Genomic DNA, 24444 nt, shown 5'->3' with positions numbered 1-24444 from the left:
TTGATTCACTTATGCCTGAACGAGATGGTAGCTGCAGAGTGGGAGGTGAGTTATCACTGGGGCTCCACTGGCCACTGTCTCAATTCTCTTCACAGTTTCCCTCACCAATCTTTCCTCAGGCACCAGCCCACCCTGCTGCCACCTCTACCCAGAGATCAAGGAAGGCGGATGCCACTGCAAATTTTTGTGTTGACCCTTTAAATGTCTCTTTGCATCTCCAGCCTCCTGTCTCTGGCAGAGAGCACCCCTAAGCTTTTCGGGGTTGCATTTTGTCTGTGTATTTTCCTGGTTTCAGCTGCTGTAGTCTGGGGTCACTGTTTATGATTCAGATCCTGTTCTCAGGGGGATCCAATTAACCATTTCAATGTCCCTCTGGTACTGGTGCGCGTGGGCACCCAGCCCACCCTCTCAAGCCTCCACTGCACTTCTCACCCTTTCAGATGTGTGAAAGTTGATTCTACTATCTGTCTGCAGCTCCAAGTCTCTCCCTCTATCATTCTGTTGTTTTCCAGGTGATTTCGCCACTAGTTTGATCTTGGGAGGAGGTCTGCGTGACTCCCATTCACTCCTCCTCCATCTTCCAGGTCTGGTATTTTATTCTCTTTGAAGCAGTGAATTGGATTGTTTTCTTAATTTCTCTCTCTGTTAATTCATTATTGAAATATAAAAATGCAACTGATTTCTGGATATTACTTTTGTATCCTTCTACTTTGCTGAAGTCATTTATCAGTTCTAGTAGTTTCTTGGTGGAATCTTTGGGGTTCTTTAGGTACAGTATCATGTCATCTATAAATAAAGATAGTTTTACTACTTCCTTTCTAACTTGGATGCCTTTTATTTCTTCTTATCTGATTGCTGTGACTAGAACTTCCAGGCTCTGGTGTCAGTGTAAAGTCCCTACCAGCCACTTGACCAAACAGAGTGGATGCCAAGACAGCAAGTCTGGCTAAAATCTTGACACTTTAGATTTTAGCTAAAATCTAAAATCTTCAGATGTGAGGAAAATCTAGGTATGACACTTGCAAAATTTATGCAATACTGAGGATAGATTTGCTTCATCAGGCTGTATAAATAGTGTTCCTCTTTTTTACATAACAGTTCATTCCATCTAATTGCTGAACTTCTAGTAGCACATTATTTGCCATGGTAAATCCATGAATATAAAATAAGTCATCGGTATCCCCTGGTCTCAGACCCAGAGTTTATGTCTTCATCCATAAAATACTATGACCTAGCCACTGGTCACTGAAAATTTTATTATTAATGCACATAATGCCTAAAGCTATCAAGTGCTTGTCCATAAGTATCGTTACTCAGCTCTTCTGCCATTAGGAATCCTGGAACACTTGGGTCTGATCAATAAAGCAATGAGCCATATAACCAAGATGTAGAGAGGAAATGGAGCTGTGATCCAATATTTGGTCATGCCACAACTTTCCATGCACTCAGAGTAAGTACTGAGTCAAATGATATGTTGAACTTGGTCATTTTCATATTTCTATTCAGAGATAAGGCAGAACAGAATAGGAATGGGGCTCTCAATTCCTGGGGTATAGTTCTGATAAGTCCACAACAGAAAGCAGATTCTCTTGTTAACTGTTTAGGTTTCATACAGTGACTTTTCTGTCCTCTCAGTTCCTCTCAAACATTTATGCACCAGTGTATCCAAGACCCAAGCAGAAAGTGACCAGATGGGGACTGATTTCTCCAAGGAATTATACTTCTCTTTTGCATTGAAGAAGTGCCTGATATGCTATCTGTATTAGGGCAAATTAACAGCTGCTATAATGAATAATACTAATCTCAGTAACTTAAAACATGCAAAAGGAAAAAAAGAAATTACTTCTTGTTCTTCACACAGTTCCATAAAGTTCCCACTGTCTCCTGAGAGAATGACTTAGAAAACTAGCCTTCTTCCATCATGTCCTTTGGTTACATTTTGTTGGGAACCATCCCGCTTGGTTTCAGGGACTGTAGCCTCACCTACAGGTGAGAGGGCCCCAAGGCTGTAGCTCAGCAAGGAGGCCTTGGGAAAATAGGCCACTGAGGAGACAAAACCTGACTCCCTGGCAGGGACGCAGCCCCTGCCTCCCTCACATCACCCTGCTTGGCCCCAGAGGGTGGCTGGTTCGTCAATGATGGGCAAGACCCCTCAATGTCAGGGGCAGCCTAAGACAGGCACAGTTGCATAGGGGCCATCAGTGAAGGACTTGGGGGACACGGAGAAGGGGCAAAAGACCCTCACCCCTTGGCTTTGTCATGGCCAGAGTCCTCATTCTATCTGAAAGAAGTCTTCTTATCTCTTGGCTACTCTGTTTCACCCACCTGGCTCAGGCTTGAAACAACGCTAAAGGCAGATATAGCCCTAAACTGGATCAGGCGGTTCCTGGGGACAATTAGGCCTGGAAAAAAGAATACATTAATTCCTATGAAACTTACTTTGCTAAGAACGCCCTCCAGTTAATGAGTACTGATGTTTGGGGTAAAGCATAGAATGTGATCAGTTTCCCAGGTCTCAGGGCTGAATGGGCACCACCCTGACTACCAGACCTGGACTTGAGGTAAATTTCTGTATTCCTTCAATTGTTATCTGTGATCTCTATCTGTTTTCTGTAAACATAGCACTTGACGTTGATTGATTAGCTTTGCATGCATGCTGTATACCCCTGTACTTATTGTTCTCAATAAAAGTCACTTTAAGAGAAAGGCTCAGGGCATTCTCCACGGGAGGGAATCACCACCCCCTTTTCCTGGCAGACAGAGAAGTAACTGGAATGGCTTATTTGATTTTCCTCCATCCGTGGCAGCCCCCGGGGGGACTCTGCGTGGGATGCGGTACCCCTCATCAACCTTTATGTACTTCTCTTCCATTCAGAAAAAAAGGAGGAAGGGTAGAGAAAGAGAGAGAGCACAGGAGTTGAAATCATGCAAGTTGTTTGATGAGTCACACTTGTAGGCAGTATACATCAATTTCATTCTCACTTTCTTGGCCAGAACCCAGTCATAGAGGCTCAACCTAACTACAAAGGAGGCTGTGAAATGTAGCCATTCTACATCTCCAGTAAGAGGAAGTAGGATTGATGAGTATCTAACAAGCCTCTGCCACATTATTTTCTGAATGAGAACAGTAGGACTTTTTTCACATTACAGGAACATGCAATAAAAGCTCTTGGTAAATTGATAAGCATCCTTCTCAATGTTTCTATTCAGCAAAAACTGGGAGGTTGAGTTGGGTTAAGTTTAAAGCTAACTCTATCTAGCTATTGCTTGAAGGTTTAGCACAGCCAGAGTTTTGAGACCAATTCTGTTTCCTCCCCTCTCAAGTTAATTTTATGTGTCTAAGTCACTAAGTTGTTTGCAAGAAGTTAAGTGTTCTCTTACTACTGCTGCAATTCTGTGCCCCAGTTTAAAACAGTAATCCTTGAAGACTGACTGCTTGGTTTGCATTCTGGATTGCTATCTATGAGATTTGGAACAAGGTACCTGTTTTCCTTTTCTGTAAAATTATATTATCATGTTTAACTCACTAGGAGTTTGTGAGAAATAATTCACAAATCTGGAAAAATTGCTTGGCGCAGTGCCTAGTTTCTGAGCCACTGTCGTTATATCATCATCATCACCATCTTTATTGTCATCATCAATATTTACCAATTTTGGATCACACAATAATTGGGCCCTTGTTATATTTCCCCAGAAGCTGAATGACTGTTCAGTATTGATCTTCGTGTATGTCCAGGTAAAGACACTGTTTAGCTTTGAGGGGTGGTGGTGTAGTTCAAAGAACAAGACCAAGAGAGAAATTGTAAATAGAATCCCCAAAATGAAAGACCTTGAGCTGCCTAAGCCAAAAACCAATGGACAAGAGTGAGTCAAAAGAAGAAAGCCCAGTGTTCAGTCCAATATTCAGTATTAAGTTACCCGCCCCCCACCCCTCACACACACAGAAGAAAACCCGCTGACTCTGGATGGATCAGGATTGGATAGAATCAAGAGAAAGACAATCTGTGGCCAAGTCAAATCAGATACCATGACCCTGTTCCAACTGTGAGTTATGAGTAGAAAAAAAAAAAAGAAAGAGAGTGATTAGTAGGAGGGACAAGAAACAACAGAAATAAAAGACTTGTAAAGGATTAGAAATGACTTTGCTGAATCTGCCTTTTGTTCATATTTGACATGCTGCAATCTCCTAAAAACCACTGTCTTAATCAGTCATTCCATTTCTCTACTAATGGTGTCATCCTTTGTTCTGATCAATAATTTTGCCACCCCACCTCAGTTTCTGAGACTATTTCCCTCTTAAACTGCCACATGTCTCTGGTGTCTATTAGTGTTCTAGAACTTGACTTGTTGCCATTCTAGATCCATCGCCCCTAGTTCCATTCATCCATTGGCTTACCTATTGATTGTGTAGCAAAATTTATAACTACCTTTTGACCCTTGAAAATTATTGGCTTATCGTTTTCTAGACTTTAAGGGTCTGGGAAGTCTTACTGGAATTCAAGTCCTGATCCTGTCTCTGTTCATGTTGGAGAAATCCTCTCTCTAACAGAGGAAGATACATCATACTAAATTAAAGTTACAGCAAGAAGTCAATCAATCAATAAGAGAACTTTACCTTTATTGAAGTTTACTAGATTTAAAAAAAAAATTTTGGGTTGAAGTTTCTTTTAAATTCTCTAGCATCTCTAAAAATAAATACTGACATTTCTTTATTAAACAGGTCTTCATACTAAACACTAGTTTTCATATTTTGAATCAGTAGGTTTTAAACTAGCTATGGGTTCTCTGAGTAACCATTTCCTGTGTTCATTGCTTTTATTCCAAGCAAAATCTGCTTTCTCTCCCCAGGCAGCCTGGTGATGTGCCATTTGAAAGGAAATATTGCTATCTGAAGAATTAAGTGCAGCATTTTCTACATGACTCGTAGAGAATATAATATGTTTGCTCTTTGTCTTCAGGTTAAAAATAAGGCCCATTTCTTTTGGGGTATGTGAACAAGGGAGGACTATACCTAACATGTTCCATCTTTGAATAATAATTTCTTAATTAAAATTTCTAATTCTATGTTCTTTCTGAAACAGTTTATTAAGTATTATAATATACCTAATTACAAACTAGACAAACAGCTTTGGTAAAAGATACCTATGCCTTTGCACATAACATATCTTTCCTTTTCCCTTCACGTCACTGTTGACAGTGTTTGAATCTCCCCTCTTCTTATGGTTTAACAGCTCCTAATATTAGAGTAAAATACATTTTCAAGATAGTGAATAGAGATGAGATCAAAGGTATATTACCAATTGATTTTAGATTACTACTAAAATCTAAAGTTTTTCAGAAAGAACAGTAAAATGCAAAACACTTGAGTTTTTAGATTTCTTTATTAATCAATATAATTAGTAACTAAATAATCAATTTTTCTTGGCTCAGATTCTTTATGACATGATTTTACTACTGGAACACAATGCATTCATTTTTAAATCATAATTTTTAATTTAGGAATTGAAGATGTAGAATTCTTAAACTTAAGAATGAATTAACAATTATTTTAGATTTCAGTATAGAGTTATTGTGTTATTCCCTAAAACCAAAAAATAAAATATATTAATTTTATATAGTAAGTCTCCAATTTACTTTTCTAGTAGAAAAAAGCAACATATGTTCATTTCAGTTTTGAATAATCAAAGTATTTCTTTAAACAAACACAATTTCACTCATGCATACATATATTGGTAATAGAAGTATAAATTAGTATTATATCCAAAGAAAGCAATTTGGAATTAATCTATCAAATTTAAAAATCCCCACATCTTTGCACCTGTACCTTTACTTTTAGGAATTTTCCCTAAAGATACACTCACTGGCTTTTAAGATATTGATGTATGTAACAGAGCCTGTAATAGCAAAAGACTGAGAACAAGTTAAATGCCTGTCAATAAAAGACTTGCTAAACACATTTTGTTAAATACATGCAATAGGATAAAATGTAACTATAATATATAGTGCATATATATTATATAATATAATATATATTATATAATATATAATATAATAATATAATATATAATATATATTATATACTTAATATATAATATATATTATATATTAAATATATAATATATAATTTAATTAATATATATTAAAATATATATAATATATAGTAACTATAATATATAGTTAACACATTAAACAAATTCAAATATTTATTGTGTGTCTACTATGTGCCAGGCACAATACTAGAAATTGCAGATGCACTTAGTAAATAACACAGCTGAAAATATTTACTTAGATGTTGCAAAGCATGTCTATCTATGCCTCCATCTTGACCAGAAGCCTCAAATATTTAGACATTTAAATATCATTCAAAAAATTGGAGAGTGTCACTTATTAACTATACCATCCCCCAATTTAGTTCTTTTAATTTTTCTCACATGTATCTCAGAATTATCAATAATGAGAACAGAATAAGTTCAAGGGGAACACAGCACTCTTGATACAGTTTTATGGCAGTTAATATTGTTAATTTAAGTTTTCGGACCTTCATGGTATGCAAATAAACAGTAAAAGCAAAAAGCCGTATGAAAACCATACATTTACTTAGGGCATAGATATATAAATTAAGTACAAAAATAAGTTTATTTTGTCTAAACTAAAATCATATAAATGCAATATGACAATACTCACGTTCATCAGAAATTACATCTGTTTAAAAGATCAAAATATAAAAGCAAATAGTTACTTAAGAAATTCAATTATTTTGTAAGACAAATTATCTTAAAACATTAGCCTTGTGAGTAAAAACATAAAAGTATTTTTCATTGGTAAAAAAGATTGAGAACACCTTCTCCCTTCTGCCCATCTATCAGGTGGTTTAAGTGTCTCAGATTGATAATAAATTTATCAATGATACTGGTCTTTTGATAAAAATGTAAGGAAAACCTCCTTTAGACTTATTCCAGTGCTAACCATTTCCCAGTTTTATGCTACTACAAAATTGTGTACTGAACAACAGCATCAGGCTGCAGAGTGAATGAAAGCTGAAATACACACATGCCCAAAAGCCAAGCTGTGGCTTTCAGAGCTGGACCTACCCCAAAGGGGTTCTTTTCTTAATTAAAAAATGGAACCATGGAAGCAATGACAGGACTTTTTATCTTATGAAAGTAAACCTATCTGACCAGATATTTTTTTCTTTGAATCTGGTTAGACTTCAGCCTAAATACATTATGAACAACCTAGATATTCAATTATAAACAATTAGTTAAGTAATTTCCAAAATATTCCAAATTTGATTTCAAACTGCTGAGAACAAATTATGTAGAAGGATCCAAGATGGTGGCAGAATGAGTGGAACATACACTCACCTCCTCATGCGACCAAGGGACCAATGATTTACGGAAGAAGCTATATCCAGACTGGTAAGAAGGGCAGAGATGCTGAATGGGTTGGCCCCTCTCCTATGGGTGGTGACTGAGATTCTGGAAAGCTATCTTTGCAGCAGGGGTTCCCCCTGAGCTAACTCTCAATGCCAAGCCAATCTCCCCAGCCTAGAGCACCAGAGCCAGGAAGAGGTACCACATAATAACTGGCTATGAAAATGAGCAGGGCTTCTCTCTTCCAGGGAGAGGCTGGAGTCTGCTAGATATACAGGCACTCTCGTAAAGGGGAGAGGCACAAAATTTTGCTTATAGCCACTCAGCCTGGACTCCAGCAAAAGAAGGGTAGAGTAAACTAGAGTCACATGAGGAGAGCCTAGGATTTGTGTTTATGGGGAGAGAGCAGAATCAATAACCTTTAGGATTCCTGAGCTGAGTTCTGCTCGCACACCACAGATAACATTTTTCTTGGGTGGAGGACTTCCCTCCTTATACCATCAGCCTGGTAACATGTACTAGTCCCACCTTCTGGACTCCCTGCCACCCAGCCCTGAGGTGCTGGGCTCTGCTGAGGAGTGAAATGCCAGGGCCAATGTGTAGAGGTCTAGGAAGACTCAGGGGGTGTCAGTGACTGAGTTGTGTAGTTTTGGGGCAGAAGTCATTCCCCCCCAAATTCCCATGAACCTAAGTGGTGCCTCCCCCTCAAGGGACCAGATGGCTTCACAGGTGAATTTTACCAAGCATTCAAAGATGAACCAATGCTTATCCTTCTTAAACTATTCCAAAAAATTTCAAGAGGAGGGAACACTCCCAAGTTCATTTTTAAAAGGCCAGCAATCTCCTAATTGCAAAACCAGATTAAGACACTAAAAGGTAATAAAACTATATGCCAATATCCCTGATAAACATAAATGCTAAAATCCTCAGCAAAATATTAGCGAACCAGATGCAGGAATATGTTAAAAAGATCATACACCATGATCAAGTGGGATTTATTCTGGGGATGCAATTTGGCATGATATCTGCAAATCAATAAACAGGATATACCACATAAAATGAAGAACAAAAACAACAGAAAACACATTTGATAAAATCCAGTACCCTTTTATGATAAAAACTATCAACAAAGTAAGAATAGAGGGAACATATCTTAATATAATAAAGGCTGTTTATGACAAACCCACAGCCAACATCATAGTCAATGGGCAAAAACTACAAGCATTCTCCTTAAGATCAGGAACAAGGTAGGGATTTTCATTACTCTTTCCATTTTCATTACTCTTATTCAACATAGTACTGGAGGTCCTAGCCACAGCAGTCAGACAAGAAGAAATGAAAAGCATACCAATTGGAAAGGTAGAAATAAAGCTGTCACTATTTGCATATGACATGATATTTATATAGAGAACCTTAAAGTTTTCATCAAAAACTACTAAACTAATAAATTCAGTAAAGTAGCAGGATAGAAAATAAATATTCAAAAATCAGTTGCATTTTTATACACCAATAATAAGCAATCAGAAAGGAAAACTAAGAAAACAATCCCATTTACAATTGTATAACAAAATAAAATACCTAGGAATCAATTTTTTTTTAATGTTGACTGCTTCTTTATTTTTTTTAAATTTATTTACTTTTTAAATACATTTGTCTCTGCCTCCCCCCCACCTCTTTCCCTTGCCCCCTCCCTCCTTCCCTCTATCAGCTCTTCCCCTTTGGTTTTGTCCATGAGTCCTTGCTATATGTTCCTTCACTTTCCCCTTCCCTTCCCTTTCCCTGCCCCCCCCCTTCCCTCTTGTCTCTGTTGATTTCTTTTCCTTTCAGTGTTGCTGGTCGTATTTTCCTTGCATCTTTGCATTGTTGGTTAGGTTCCGCTTATAGGTGAGATCATATGGTATTTGTCTTTCGCCCCCTGGCTTATTTCGCTTAGCATGATGCTCTTCAGTTCCATCCATGCTGTCGCGAAGTTTAGTAGTTCTTTTTTTCTTTCTGCTGCGTAGTATTCCATTGTGTATATGTACCATAATTTTTTGATCCAATCATCTACTGATGGGCATTTAGGTTGCTAGGAATCAATTTAACCAAGGATATAAAAGACCTGTATTTGGAAAATTATAAGGCACAGAAGACAGAAATTGAAGAAAATGCATAGAAATGGGAGCATATACCCTGTTCATGAATAGAAAGAATTAACATCATTAAAATGTGCATACTACCCAAGTCAATCAATAAGTTTAACATAATTCCTATCAAGATGCCAATGGCATATTTCACAGAACTAGAACAAATACTGTAAAAATTTATACAAAACCACAAAATTCCTTGAATAGCCACAATAATCTTGAGAAAGAATAAAGTTGGAGGAGTCACACTACCTAACATCAAACTATACTACAAGGTCATAGTAACCAAAACAGCATGGTGCTGGCATAAAAAACAGACAAATAGATAAATGGAACAGAATAGAAAGCCTAGAAATAAACTCATTCCTTAATGGTAAATTAATATTGACAAAGGAGACAAGAACCTGAAAAGTCAGTCTATTTAATAAATGGCTTTGGGGAAATTGGACATACACATGCAAAAAAAAAAATGAAAACAGACCACCTTCTGTCACCATACACAAGAATAAACTCAAAATGAATTAAAGACTTAAATGTTATACTCAAAGCCATTAAAGCCATTAAAATTCTAGAAGAAAACATAGGCAGTAAAATCTTGGACATTTCTCATAGCAATATTTTTTTCTGGTACATCACTTCAGATAAGGGAAACTAAAGAAATAAACAAATAACCACATCTAACTAAAAAGTCTTTGCAGAGCAAAGGAAACCATCAACAAAATGAAAAGGCAACCACTAAATGGGAGAACATATTCACCAGTGATACATATGATAAGGAGTTAATATCCAAAATTTATAAAGAACTTCTACAACTCAACAATAAAACAAACAAACAATTCAATTAAAAGATGGGCAAAGGAACTGAATAGGCACTTCTCACAAGAAAACACTTTGATGGCCCATAGACTATGAAAAAATGCCTAACATCATTAGCTGTTCAAGAGGTGCAAATTAAAACCATGATGAGATATTATACTTCACATCTGTCAGAATGGCTATTATCAATAAATCAACAAACAACAGGTGTTGGCAAGGATGCAGAGAAAAAGGAATGCACTGTTTGTAGGAATTTTGATTAGTGCAGCCACTGTGGAATTTTTTTAAAAAATTACAAATGAAACTGCCTTATGACCCAACAATTCCAATTCTGATAAAATAACATATCTGAAGGAACCTAAAACACTAATTCAAAAGAATATAAGCACCCCTCTGTTCCTTGTAGCATAATTTACAATAGCCAAGATCTGGAAATAGCCCAAGTACTCATCAGTAGATGAGTTGACTGAAAAAGCTGTGGTACCTTAGTACAATGGAATACTACTAGGCCGTGAAGAAAAAAAGGAAATTGTACCTTTTTCAACAGCATGAATGGAGCTGGAGAACATTATGCTAAGTGAAATAAGCCAGTCAGATAAAGGCATGTACCATATGATTTCACTTATATGTGGAATCTAATGAATAAAATAAACTAACAAACAAAATAAAAGCTGATAGATATGGAGAATAGGCTGACGACTGTTAGAGGGAGGTGTTTGAGGGGGCCAGGTAAAAAAGATGAAGGAATTAAGTAAAAAAAGAAATCCTCATAGACACAGACAACAGTATGGTGATTACTAGTGGGAAGAGGGGATAGGGAGGCAGAAGGCAAAGGAGAGATAAATGGTGATGGAAGGAGACTTGACTTGGGGTGGTGAACACACGCTATACTATACAAATGATGTAGGATATAATTTTACACTTAAATATAATTTTATTACCACTATCACTCCAATAAATTTAATAAATAAATTTAAAAAGAAGAAAAAGAATTGTGTGGCTACATACACATACACAGAGATAAAAATATACTTAGCCAGAAAACTGGTTCAGATACAGGAAAACATATGGTTTATATATAGGTCAAGTAATTAATCCTAACAGTTCCATTATATGACATTTTATTATTATATTACCATTTTATAAATGGAAATATTCTCAAGGTCATAAAAAGATAGCTTTTGTAGATTCTGTGATTTCCTTAAATTCTTAGTTGTTAATACCACTAGGATCTAATCTTTGGTTTTATGACCCAACCAAAATGATCCCTTAAGGTTTCAAATTAACCTAACTTTTACAGGTATTTATGACTAGTGCTTTGTATTTTTTAAATCCAAATGTCATAATGAATGTTTAATATATATGTGTGTGTGTGTGTGTGCAGTCTGATCCTAAAAATATCCAAGCTATCCTTCTGTGTCTACAAGAAGTTTATACACTTTTGTCATTATAGAATATGGACAGACAAGGTTGTCAAATACTTACAATTTCACTTTCCATTTTCTTATTTCTTTCCATTTCCGCATTTACTAGATTCTGTTCCAAAACTCAAAAATAGCACACAGTAAAAATGCTCTTGTTTTGTTATTTAAACTTGATTTTTGTTATTTGATGGGAAAAAAGCACTTTTATTCCATTGATTGTTGCTCTATTTACTAGGATTCTCAAATGCTTTACCCTTTCATTTCTAACCAATATCCTTACCCTCATCCAAGAAACAGTAATTCAGTCTCTTTGTCTCTTTTTTAAATCTTCACCCAAGGATATGTTTATTGATTTTTACAGAAAGAAGAAGGGGGCGAGAGAGAGAGAGAGAAACATCGATGTGAAAGAGAATAATTGATCTGTTGCCTCCCACATGCACCTCCGACCAGGGACTGAACCCACAACCTAAGTATGTGCCCTGATAAGGGATGTAATACACAGCCTTTCAGTGCATGGGACAATGCCCCATCCAACTGAGCCACCCAGCCAAGGCCATTCAGTCTCTTAATTTCTCTCTGTCCTCATACCCCTACCAAACATGAAGGCAAAAAACACACACACACGCGCACACACATACTAGCACACTCACAGAGAGGGGCTAGAGGAGAAATTTACTTCCCTGTTTGCTCCTTTGAAGATGGGACTCTGGTAAATAGAAGTGTTTGTCATTAGAAAGACTTAGGTAGAGAATAGGATGATGCTATCAAGAAATAATCTGGAACCATATGTGAATTTTGAAAAGAAAGCATTCTAAGAAAATAAATAATAAGTACTTAACATCACCTACAACGTGCCTTGTACTGGGCTATCTGCCATAGTTGACACATAAACAATATATCATGCACCTACGTGTCCTGCAGCTTGCTATCTACAAAGAGAAATAATGTCATAACGCCTAGAATTTTTAGAGAATATTTTAGTGTCAAACAGAATGCAGAGATTCAATGCTTTACACCAGTCAGGAAAGTTTTTATGATTGTGAATGAGCTTGAATTGAGTCTTTAAAGGAGCAAGATTCAGATGAGTGGGAGAATGGAGAAAGCCATTCCTGGCAAAAAAAAAATACAGCATAATCAAAATCTAAGGAAGAGGAGTTGAAGAAAACATGTTGTGCAGAGAGACAGAGATGGGAGGAGGAAATTAAACCACCAAAACAGAGAGAATAATCTAAAATATAAGGTTGTACCTTTCAGATGGAAGAATACTGGACTCATGAGTAGCTGTTATATATGTTATAGTTGGAATTGCAGTATCCTTATTTAAAATTAGATATTTACATTTTTTTCCAATTGTTCTTTGATTAAATGGCCAACCTCCAGGAGAGTCTGCTATTGAAAATTGCTCAGAAAAACAGATAGAGAAAAAATATCTAAATAATTTAGTTCTCATTTCAAAATAGAATTTTTCAAAATGCAGAAGCTGTTTTAAAAATATAAACACAAAGCAATCATTCTCACTTTATTCAAACGATTGTATGAGAAAAGGAACAAGTATGTCTCGCATATTAACTGGAAGCCACAAACACTGCTGCTTCTCCTGAGGGTTAGGAGCCCCAAGCTTGTGCTAATTGTATTCTATAGAGCACAAGTCAAATCATGAGATTCATGTACAGTAGGCTGAATGCCTCTCATCTTTGGGGGAAACCAGACACAGATTCAATTGCAGTTTCAAAGGCAAACCTCAGGGAGTCTATTAAAAGTAGAACCTCATCCTCTGCCCTCTGAAAGTACAACTTTAATTTTTGTCTCCATACCTCAGTAATAGTCGCTCTGCCCCCTTCAAAGGTATACAGCAAAGAAGTTATTCCCACTGCACATATCTTATGGGAACTGATCCAAGGACAAGGTGATATTTGCTCTGTATCAGTCTTCAGAATATTGACAAGAACTTCTCTATCTTGTGTGAGCTTGAATAAGAGGACCACATGTGAAATATTGATTCTAATGATAACTATGAAGATACCTGACATTTGCTCTCTAGTCCTATGAAATTTATGTTTCCACTTTGATTATTTTGGCTCATACTCAAAGTGAGATTTTCTTTGTGGCCCACTGCCTGGCAGGGAAATCTTGTCTGACCTGGTAAGAGTGACATTGTGTTTTGGAGAAACCTTTGCAGGGAGATGAATCAAAGCAAGAGAGAAATGCAGCTTTTTACAAAACTGCCTCCATTGGAGCCCAGGTTGCTCCCTGCAGGGACCTTCAGTATAAGGGATCTCACGCAGGTGGTGTGGTCCATGGTGTTAACTCCTGTCACCGCCCACACACACACAACATCATCCCAGTTCCAAAACACACATGAAACCTGACAAACTAATAATCTGATCAGAATAAATAACACCCATTTTACTGTTTTTCACAAGTATTTAAATTTCTTTTTTAAAATCTATGTATAGTTGCCCTGGCTGGTGTGGCTCAGTGGATTGAGTGCCGTCCTGTGAAGCAAAGGGCCGCCAGTTCAATTCCCAGTCAGGGCCAGGTCCCCAGGAGCGGGTGCATGAGAGACAACCACACATTGATGTTTCCCTCTCTCCCTCCCTTCCCCTCTCTCTGAAAATAAATAAGTAAAATCTTTATTAAAATACTTTAAAAATCGGTATAAAATGTATGTATAATTGGTATACAACATTGTTTTAGTTATATTAGCTTCAAGTATATAATATAGCAATTTGACATTTTTATTACTTCCATTGTGATCACCCTATTAATGGTAGTAATCATCTGGAACCATGCAAACTTATCACAATGTTATTGACTATATGCCCCTCTAACTTTTTCACCCGTCTCCCCCACCCTCTTCTCTGGCAACCATCCCTTTGGTCTCTGTGTCTATTCTTCCCCCTAGATTTTTAAAATGTGTTGCTTATGTAGAGGTTTTAAAAATGGCACCTGGACTATGAGCAGAGTGGAATTAAATAGGGATGCAAAAATCATGATTTTGTGAACTAGATCAGAAGAGGAAAGGACTTCTCTAGCGAGCTTGATAACAGACAGAACTAAATGTAGTGATGATAGCAGAGAAGAAAGAAAAGAAATATACCAGAATTATCACTTCATGACTACTTGTTTGTTTTTATTAATGTGTTTTTCAAGGAATGCAATGATCAATGACAAAAGAAGATCTGATGAAACATTTCATTGAAATTTATTTGAAGTGCAATTGAAAAGAAAAAACAGATAATAAAAATTGTTTAAGATCAGCATGGGTGCAGTTTAGTTTGACCCTCCCCCAGCTACAAGCACCTTTCTCCGTCCCTCTCTGCCCTGTACTTGCCCTGGGAGCTGATCTTCCGGGACCGCATCACCAGGTTTCTTGCTTCTGATTTGGTTAAGCCATTTAGAAGGCTGGAGAAGAGAAAGGTCAGGATATTTGTTCCCTGACTCTTTCCTGTTTTGAGGCTGTGTCTCTAGAACTAGTTGCGTTCTCTGTACAAATCAGCTATAGCTTTTACCTTGTGGCCCCTCATCCAGAGTCCCAGCACCCCGTGGGTCTGTAATTACTTCTTTATCTCCTCACTTTAAACCTGGGGTTCGTAAAAGCTTTCCACTATTGCTAGTGCCTGGGCATCTCATCCTCATTTGTTTTCTCAAACTCTGAAAGTAGCCCTCTCATTGTAGCCTTATTATTTGAAGTATCTGCAGCAAATTCTGTGCCTGGCTAAAGCTTAACAGATAAACTACAAGTGAGTGCTACAGGTTGAAGGCATCCTGGGGAATGCAGTTCATTATTTTCATTTTAAAAGCAGTGGAACCCAGGTTCTCAGCAGTAAAGTGACTGGCTGAGGTTCTCGTGACCAGCAACTAAACAGCCTGAATTAGACTACATTTCTAATTGAATTAGACATGAGATCTGGCTCTGAGTTTTTTTCTATGGAACCATATCAGTTCCAGTGTTATTGGCTTATAAAAGGGAACCTAAGCTAAAGCATGTAAATCAGCTTTTAATGCAAATTTTATTTATAAATAAATTTTATATTTATTCTTATGTACTGAAGATTTAAATATACATATTAAATCAGATGGCCACTCGTAACACAGAGCAAAGGGTTTTCTTCAGCTGTGGAAATTTTTGTTGTGCTACCATTCAGCATTCTAATTTTTCTGCTCTAACACATTTGTAAATAACTCAAATACTTAAATTATCATATATTTTAATTTACTGTTTTGTCTAATAAAATGATTTGAAATGTAGTAATATTCCATTTGAATCAAAATTAAAGGGAGTGGAGGAAAGATTTTTGTTTTTGTTTTTTCAAGTGGCCTGAAGAGTGACTGGAGAGAGTCTGAAGGCTTGAGTTCTGTCCCCAGCCCCATCACTGACTCAATGGCTTCCTTCTCTCAGTAACAGTTTACATATCTCTAAACAAAAGAAGGACTCAGATGACTTCTATTTTCTTTCATTTCCCCTGTTCAATTATTCTCTGAAAGAGAAAATTAAATGAAGAACACTTCCTTCAGTTCTGTCATTAATAAAATACAAAAGAATTCACACAATTTTAGGTTGTTTTTTATATTTTTGTCTTTTTATTTTACAAATATAAAAAAATATGTAATTACTATTTCTCCACTAATACTGGAGTTCATGGGAAATAAAGTGTTGAAAATGGCATTGAATTATCAGTTGGTTAGTCTAATAAGAATATAATTTGGCAATTTTTCTTAGTGTTTTTAAGTCATTGACTACTTTCAGGATCTTCGCAGCATTGTCTATAATTTTAGGAGTCAATCCAGGCATCCATGGATCCATGGTAAATATTCCTTTTTTCGGCATGCAAATAATTATACATTTTATGATCAAATTTATATTTCCAAACTTTCCCCAATAGTATTTACTTATCATTGCTAAATATTTAACATAAACTTTGAATAAAAGTAAGGGTTAAATCCCTATTTTCTATTACCGCCTACCCAAGTGAGTTATTTGATTCCTCAAGTCTTGATTGTCTCATCTTTAAAACAGAATGAATATTTTGCTCTTATAAGATAAAATGAGATAATATATGGAAAACTGCTCTGAATACAGTAAGGATTACTGTTTCTTTAGCACCTAACCCAGTGCCTGAAAAAGTACGTGCTTGTTAAATATTTGAGCAATGAGCCCTGGCTGGTGTGGCTCAGTGGATTGAGCGTCGGACTGCGAAGCAAAGGGTCAAGGGTTAGATTTCCAGTCAGGCCAGATGCCTGGGCTGTGGGCCAGGTCGCTGGCGTGGAGCACACAAGAGGCAACCACACATTAATGTTTCTCTTCCTCTCTTTCTCCCTCTCTTCTCCTCTCTAAAAATAAATTTTAAAAATCTTTAAAATGATTATACTTGAGCAATGAATAGATGTTTGAATGAATAAATGATAATCATTTCCCTTCACATTATCTGTTGAGACTTAAATTATTTCCACAAGAGCCTGCTTACCAATCTAGATCTTTCATTTGGAAGTCGTTCATTATCTTAGCTTGCTATAAACCATTATATTAAAAGATGCTAGTATATGTACAGTGCTAAAAATAAATTTTTTAAATACTGAAGTAGTTATAGCTTGAATGCTATTCAATAGTATTGAATGCTTCAGGTCAATAATAATGTTTTAATGTGTTACTATAAAAACACTTAGAAGAAACTCACAATAACCTCTAAATTAAAGCAGTTTCCTTCCTTTCCTTTCTCCTCTTCCCTAGAGAACTTTACAGTTCACAGAAGCGTCAGTCAGAACAGTTTAACATATTGTGGTAAAAAATATCTCCAAACTCTCAGTCTCTTAAAGCAACTAAGGTTTATTTCTTATTCATGATATACATCCACCACAGATCTTTTAGGAGCTCTGATCCTTGTAATTATGCATAAGCCCAGGCTGATAGAGTAGGTATTATCTCAGACATTTCCAGTCGTTCTACCAGTGGGACATTGTTCTGGAGGGTACCAGATCAGCAACTAGACGCACCAGCCAGGAAGCGACTTACATCTCATCTGCTCACAGCTCATTGGCCAGAGCTAGTCACATGGCCCCACCCAATCACAAGTGACACAAGAAGCACACTCCTACCATATCCTGCAAATGCAGAAAACTGGAAATACTTGGTAAACAGCACCAAGAACCAACATCATAGAGGCAAGAACCACAATAGTTCTAGATAATCTCAACCTATCCATAACTCATTCAATCACTGAGAAATGTTGCTTCAAACAAAAGAAAATCATCCCCATGTTTATTCTGAGAAGAAAGAGAAGCAAGAGATTGGGGAGAGAAATGGTTAGGAAAAATAGGAAAAAGGAGGGAGAAGATAGAAAAAATAAACAGGAAAATTCAGGAAGGATATCAGGAAGGGAAGAAAGGAGTAAGTTAAACAAAATATAATTATTCCAGAATATTCATCATCTATGAAAAGGTGTGCGCAGCTATCAGCATTTTTATAGATTCCAACTTCTCTTAGGAATTGCTAGGATTCTTAGATTTTTCTAATCAAACAGCAAAAATAATAATTTTCTAACGTTTAACCATTTTCAAAATAATATCACTGACATCATTTTGCTTGATAGTTATTAACATCATGACTTTATAAATACCAAGACCTGAAACCCTGAAAAATGTAATAAGAAGCTACTCATTGATGAACGATTTATTGGGAAGGTGAATCATGGGATGCAGAAGTGCAACTGAAAGAAAGGAAAGGAAGTAGAGTGAAAAGAAATAAAGGGGAGATAATATAGTCCCAAGAAAATGATTCAAGAATGAGAAAGTCCTCCTCACCTCCTAGGTTGGTATTATAAAGTGGTGGAGAGGCTTTAGATTGCAATTTCTCTGGCCTTTTTTAGGAATGGCTTCTTGCACTTCAGATGAAATTCCAGCTAATATCAAAGTCATAACAGTAATCAGAACAAGTTGTCAAAGGTGGTGAAGTGTAAATCTAATTTCTCCAGGGCTGGTTCTGAATACAGGGTGCAGGAAAGCATGCCATGGTGGAGCCACCTATGCCTGCACCCTGCTGAGGCAGACCTGGAAGCCAGGTATTGAAGAAGGACTTCAACCTGTGGCCTTGGTCGCTGCCAGGCGTAGCAGATGGCACTTGCTGGACACAGATGATAATTAGTTTGGGACACCTACTCATAAAGAACAGCACAACAGTGTTTATATTTAGTACCTAGATCAGTTACTGTGCATAAGCCCAAGAAGCCCCCAAATCAAGACAAATAATATTATATTAAGTTCATTATAGTTTGCCCAGACCATAGAAGTTCCTCAGTTTTCTGGAGTATGACTTATAAATCTGTATTTTATTTTTGTATATCCGCTTTTCTTAAAAAAGATTTTTTATGATCTTTAAATATTTAAGTATTTGAAGTAAAATATTATTTTGAAAATGAGATTTTCATTATTTGCTAGATGAAAACTTTTCCTGAGAAGAAGTTTTTGGCAGCCAAGCCCATGACAAATATCAGAAGAACCAATTATTGCAGGAGATTTTAAAAGTTGAAAAATCTAATAATGATTTTATGGGTTCATCAACCTCATAGTATGGTTAATGTGTTCTCACAGAATTTTGGGAGCGGGTGGAGATGGTGGGAAGAGTGTCCCTGCGATTCTCCCGCAGGGAGTCTCTGTGAATATTTCCTCTTGAATTGTGTTACTCACTCAGCCTTGGGCAGAGCTCGGAAAGGCTGGCTCTGCACATGGAAGGGTGTTCCTCCTTTCTCCTCCTGACCCCATACCTGCTGCTCCTGCCTCAAGTTGGCAAAGTTTGTGCATGGCTCTCAGAGAATCATATTTTCTCCACCCACCTAGGGTACCACCCACAGGCCTGCCATATGCTATTGGGCCCAGGAGAGGTTTTCTGTGTAAACAATGGAACACACATTCTCTGAATATTCCATTGTCAAATTTTTAGGTCAGCTTGGGGGGTTTTCCAAATTCTCTGCTCACCTCCCAGCACAGTGTACCAGAAAAGGAACAAGTGGGAGGGCATTGAAGATGTCAGTGTTGTATTCTGGCTAATTTCCTCAAAACCATGAGAAGTCAAAAAGCAAAAGAGAACGTTTTCATAGACATAAAAGTGTGTAATAACTTTATATGGACCTGGAGGCCCAGTTAAACTGGAGCTAGATAATTGTTTTAGATGCTAAAATTTACTAGGATGTTGATACTCAACTGACCCTGGAGCCAGCAGCAAGGGCATCACCTGGGACCATGTTGGAGAAGCAGAATCTACAGCCCTAGCCCAGGTTTTTGGAACTGCAATCAATATTTTAGCGACATCCTTAGGTGATGTATATACACATAAAAGTTTGAGAAGCAATGCTCTGAGACACTTTTACACCCTTTGGGATATATTGGACAATTGAAAGAACAGATGAGTGGAAATCAAAACACAGGCTCAAGAGTTTGGTGAGGATGACAGTATAAATACAGTCACAGGTAAGACTCTCAGGTGAGAGAGAGAAAAGAAGAAAAAAACAGGACAGCAGTACTGGGGTTTCAACCATATCACCCAGTCATTCTCAGACCAGTTCTATCTATGTTGATAGTAATTAAACGTTCTCAAAACTTGACACTTTGGTCCCAACTTAATTTAATTTACTTAACAAATAAAAAAGTACCTACTATGTGCCAGAGACAATTCCAAGCACTTTACAAATATTAACTCATGTAATCCTTATAACAAACCTACAAGAAAGGTACTAGTATTATCCACATTTTACAGAGTAGTAAACTAAGACCCAGAGAAATTAAATAATTTTCCCTAGGCCACACAGTCAGGAGATAGCAAAACCAGGATTCAAACCACAAAAGTCTAGTTAAGCCTGGATCTTAAACAATAAGCTTAATTAGTTCTCCAAGGGCAGAGAGAATTAAAACCTAAATACAGGCATTTTAAATTCATATACTTTTTGAAATCCTATACTATGCATTTAAAATATGAGCCACTTTTGCTTTCTACTTCATCATATATCAGTGTTTTCTTTAACAATTATTCTTTCATTTTCCTTTGGCTGGAAAAAAATGAGGTTTATAGCATGTAGCTTCAAATAACAGAGTTGGTAACAATGTCCAGAGCATAGATTTTTTTTACTATTTTTGAAATTTGGATTTAAAAAGGATATTTTTAAGAAGTTTATTTTTTTAAAAAGTTAAATAATGTATCCTTAGTTACCACTTCAAAATGTTTGGTGCACATCCTAACAAAACTTTTTTATGATATATATAGTATATACAAAAGGAGAACAGTATTAAAAGTAATACTTTATTAAAGTAATGCTATTTTAAAAATTGTTTTTTCTTTTTAAATTGTATTTTTCTATTATAGTGTATCCCTCATACCCTCTTCTACCTTCACTCACCCCCTCCCCTCACAAAAACCACACTGTTGTCCATGTCCATGAGTCCTTTTTCTTTTTTGTTCAATAATCCCCCTGAAGAGCTGTCAGCCTGCTCTCTAGCTATTAGTCTGTCCTTATTTTGCTTGTTAGTTCAGTTCATTTGAATCCACATATAAGTGAAATTATATGGTATTTATTTTTCTCTGACTAGCTTATTTCACTTAGCATAATGTTCTCTGGATCCATCTATGCTGTCACAAAGGGTAACATTTTCTTCTTTTGTACAGCCCAGTAGTATTCCATTGTGTAAATGTCCCAGAGTTGTTTTACCCACTCATCCACTGATAGACACTTGGGCTACTTCCAGATCTTGGCTATTGTAAATAATGCTGCAATGAACATAAGGGTGCTTATATTTTTCAAATTGGTGTTTCATGTTTCTTTGAATAAATTCCCAGAAGTGGAATCACTGGGTCATAAGGCAGTTTCATTTTTAATTTTTTGAGGTCTCTCCATACCACTTTCCACAGTGGTTGCAGCAATCTGCATTCTCACCAACAGTGCAAGAGTTCCCCTTTCTCCACATCCTCGCCAGCACTTGTTTGTTGATTTATTGATGACAGCCACTCTAACCAGTGTGAGGTGATATCTCATTGTGGTTTTAATTTGCATCTTTCTCATTATTAGTGATGTTGAGCATCTTCTCATATGTCTATTGGCCATCTGTATGTCCTTCTCGGAGAAGTATTTATTCAAGCCCCTTGCTCATATTTTAATTGGATGTGGTGGGTTTTGTTTTTGGGGTTTTGTTTTTTTTTTTTGGTATTGTGTTTTGTAAGTTTTTTTATAAATTTTGGATATTAATACCTTCTCAGATGTATGAACAAATATGTTTTCCCATTCAGTGGCTGATCTTTTCATTTCCTTGATGGTTTCTTTTGCTGTTCAAAAACTTTTTAGTTAGATATAATCCCATTTGTTTATTTTTTCTTTCATTTCCTTTGCTTGTGGAGATATTTCAGAAAAAGTGATTGTATAAGCAATGCCCAATATTTTCTGCTTATGTCTTCTAAGATTTTTCTAGTTTCAGGTCTAACATTTAAGTCTTTAATCCATTTTTAATTTATTTTTCTGTTTGGTGAAATAAGATGATCTAATTTCACTTTTCTGTATGTATCTTTCCAGTTTTCCCAATACCATTTATTGAATAAACTATCTTTATCCCATTGTATGTGTTTGTTTATACAAAGGATTGTAAGAAAATACTACCAATCAGTATATGTCAACAAATTAGACAACTTGGGTAAAGCGGATAAATTCCTAGAAACATACAATATTCCAAAACTAAATCAGGACGAATCAGAGAATGTGAATAGAGAGGTTAAACCTAATGAAATTGAAGCAGTAATAAAAAAATAATAACTCCCAACAAACAAAGCCCTGGACTAGATGGCTTCACAGGTAAATTTTACCAAACTTTTTGAGAAGAAATAACACACGTCCTTCTCAAATAATCCCCAAAAATTCAAGAGGAGGCAAGACTCCCAAACTCATTTTATGTGGCCAGCATTATCATAATTTCAAAACCATATGAAGACACTACAAAAAAGAAAAGAAAAAAAAAAAGAAAATTATTGGCCCATATCCCTGATGAACATAGATGGTAAAATCTTCAACAAAATATTAGCAAACCCAATACAACAATGCACCAAAAAGATCATGCACCATGATCAAGAAGGGTTTGTCCCAAGAATACAAGGTTGGTACAACATTCACAAATCAATAAATGTGATATACCACAAAAATAAATTAAAGGATAAAAACCACATGATCATATCAATAAATGCAAAAAAAGAATTTGATAAAATCTAGCACCCATTTATAATAAAAAAATAAAAACTTTCAGCAAAGTGAGAACAGAAGGAACAAATTCACTGCCAGTGTCATACCTAACAGGCAAAAACTATAGTTGTTCCCCTTAAGATCAGGAACAAGACAGGGATGTCTGCTTTTACCTCTCTTATTCAATATAACACTGGAAGTACTAGTCACAGTTATCAGACAAAAAGAAGCATCCAAATACATAGAAAACCCTAAATATTCCACTAAGAATCTACTAGAACTGGTAAATGAAGTCAACAAAGTAACAAGATACAAAATTAATATCAGAAAATTAGTTGCATTTTTATATGCTAATAATGAACTATCAGAAAGAGAAATTAAGAAAATAATCCCATTCACAATTGCTTCAGAAAGAATAAAATGCCTAGGAATAAATTTAAGTGAGGATGTAAAAGCCCTGTACTCAGAAAATTAGAAGACACTGAAGTAAGAAATTAAAGAAAATACAAATAAGCAGAAGCCGATACCACATTCATGGATAGGAAAAATTAACATAATTAAAATGTCCATGCTACCGAAAGCCATTTATAGAGTCAATGCAATTCCTGTGAAGATTCCAATGACTTCACAGAACCAGCACAAATATTTCAAAAATTTATATGGAACCACAAAAGGCCCTGAATAATAACAGTTATCTTGAGAAAGAAGGACAAAGTTGGAGGAATCATGCTACGTAATATCAAACTATACTATAAGGCCATAACAATCAAAATAGCATAGTGCCGGCATAAAAACAGACACATAGATCAATGGAACAGAATAGAAAGCCCAGAAATAAATATACACTTTTATAGTCAGAGCCTAGTTTTAAATAAAACATTCCCAAGGACCATCCACAAATAACTGCAGCCACCTGACTAAGTTCTAGTCCAACTATATAACACCCTGAAGGGTTCACTAAGCAAAAGGAAAGGTTACCAAACCAAAACTTCCATTTGGAATCATAGGTCTTTACATAAGAATCCAGCTACAATTAATTGCAATTTGGTGGAGTCTAATTTGGTGTCTAATTTGAAAAATCTTTTAAGTTAAATTGTTCTTTGATTTGCTGATTTTACTTTTCATATAATTTGTAAATTGTTAATTTATACCTCCAACATTCTTGCAAATTTTTCTCAATGTGTACAATTTTCAATGTCAAAAAATAAGTTTACATTATGATGCCACTTATTTGGATAAAATTTTAGTTATTGTTAATCCAGTTTTCTCTCAAATATTAAAACATTTTATCTAAACTTCAGATACTACTGTAGAGGCAAAAACCAAATAATGGCTATGGTCAAAGATTTCAGAAGACCTCTTAATGAATAATTTTTCTTCTTCAATAGAAAAACATTCATATATTTTCCATGTATTTTCATATAAATACAGTTAAAATGAAGCGGTTTGCTTTGCAAATAGTGCACTCCACTTATAAGTACTAAGAACAGTGAAGCAC

Source organism: Pteronotus mesoamericanus, unplaced genomic scaffold (genome assembly GCF_021234165.1).
Source record: "Pteronotus mesoamericanus isolate MK-2021 breed Mesoamerican mustached bat unplaced genomic scaffold, CSHL_Meso_final scaffold_232, whole genome shotgun sequence".
In the NCBI taxonomy this organism is placed as follows: Eukaryota; Metazoa; Chordata; class Mammalia; order Chiroptera; family Mormoopidae; genus Pteronotus; species Pteronotus mesoamericanus.
The sequence above is the reverse complement of the archived record's forward strand: the minus strand, read 5'-3'. Positions refer to the sequence as shown.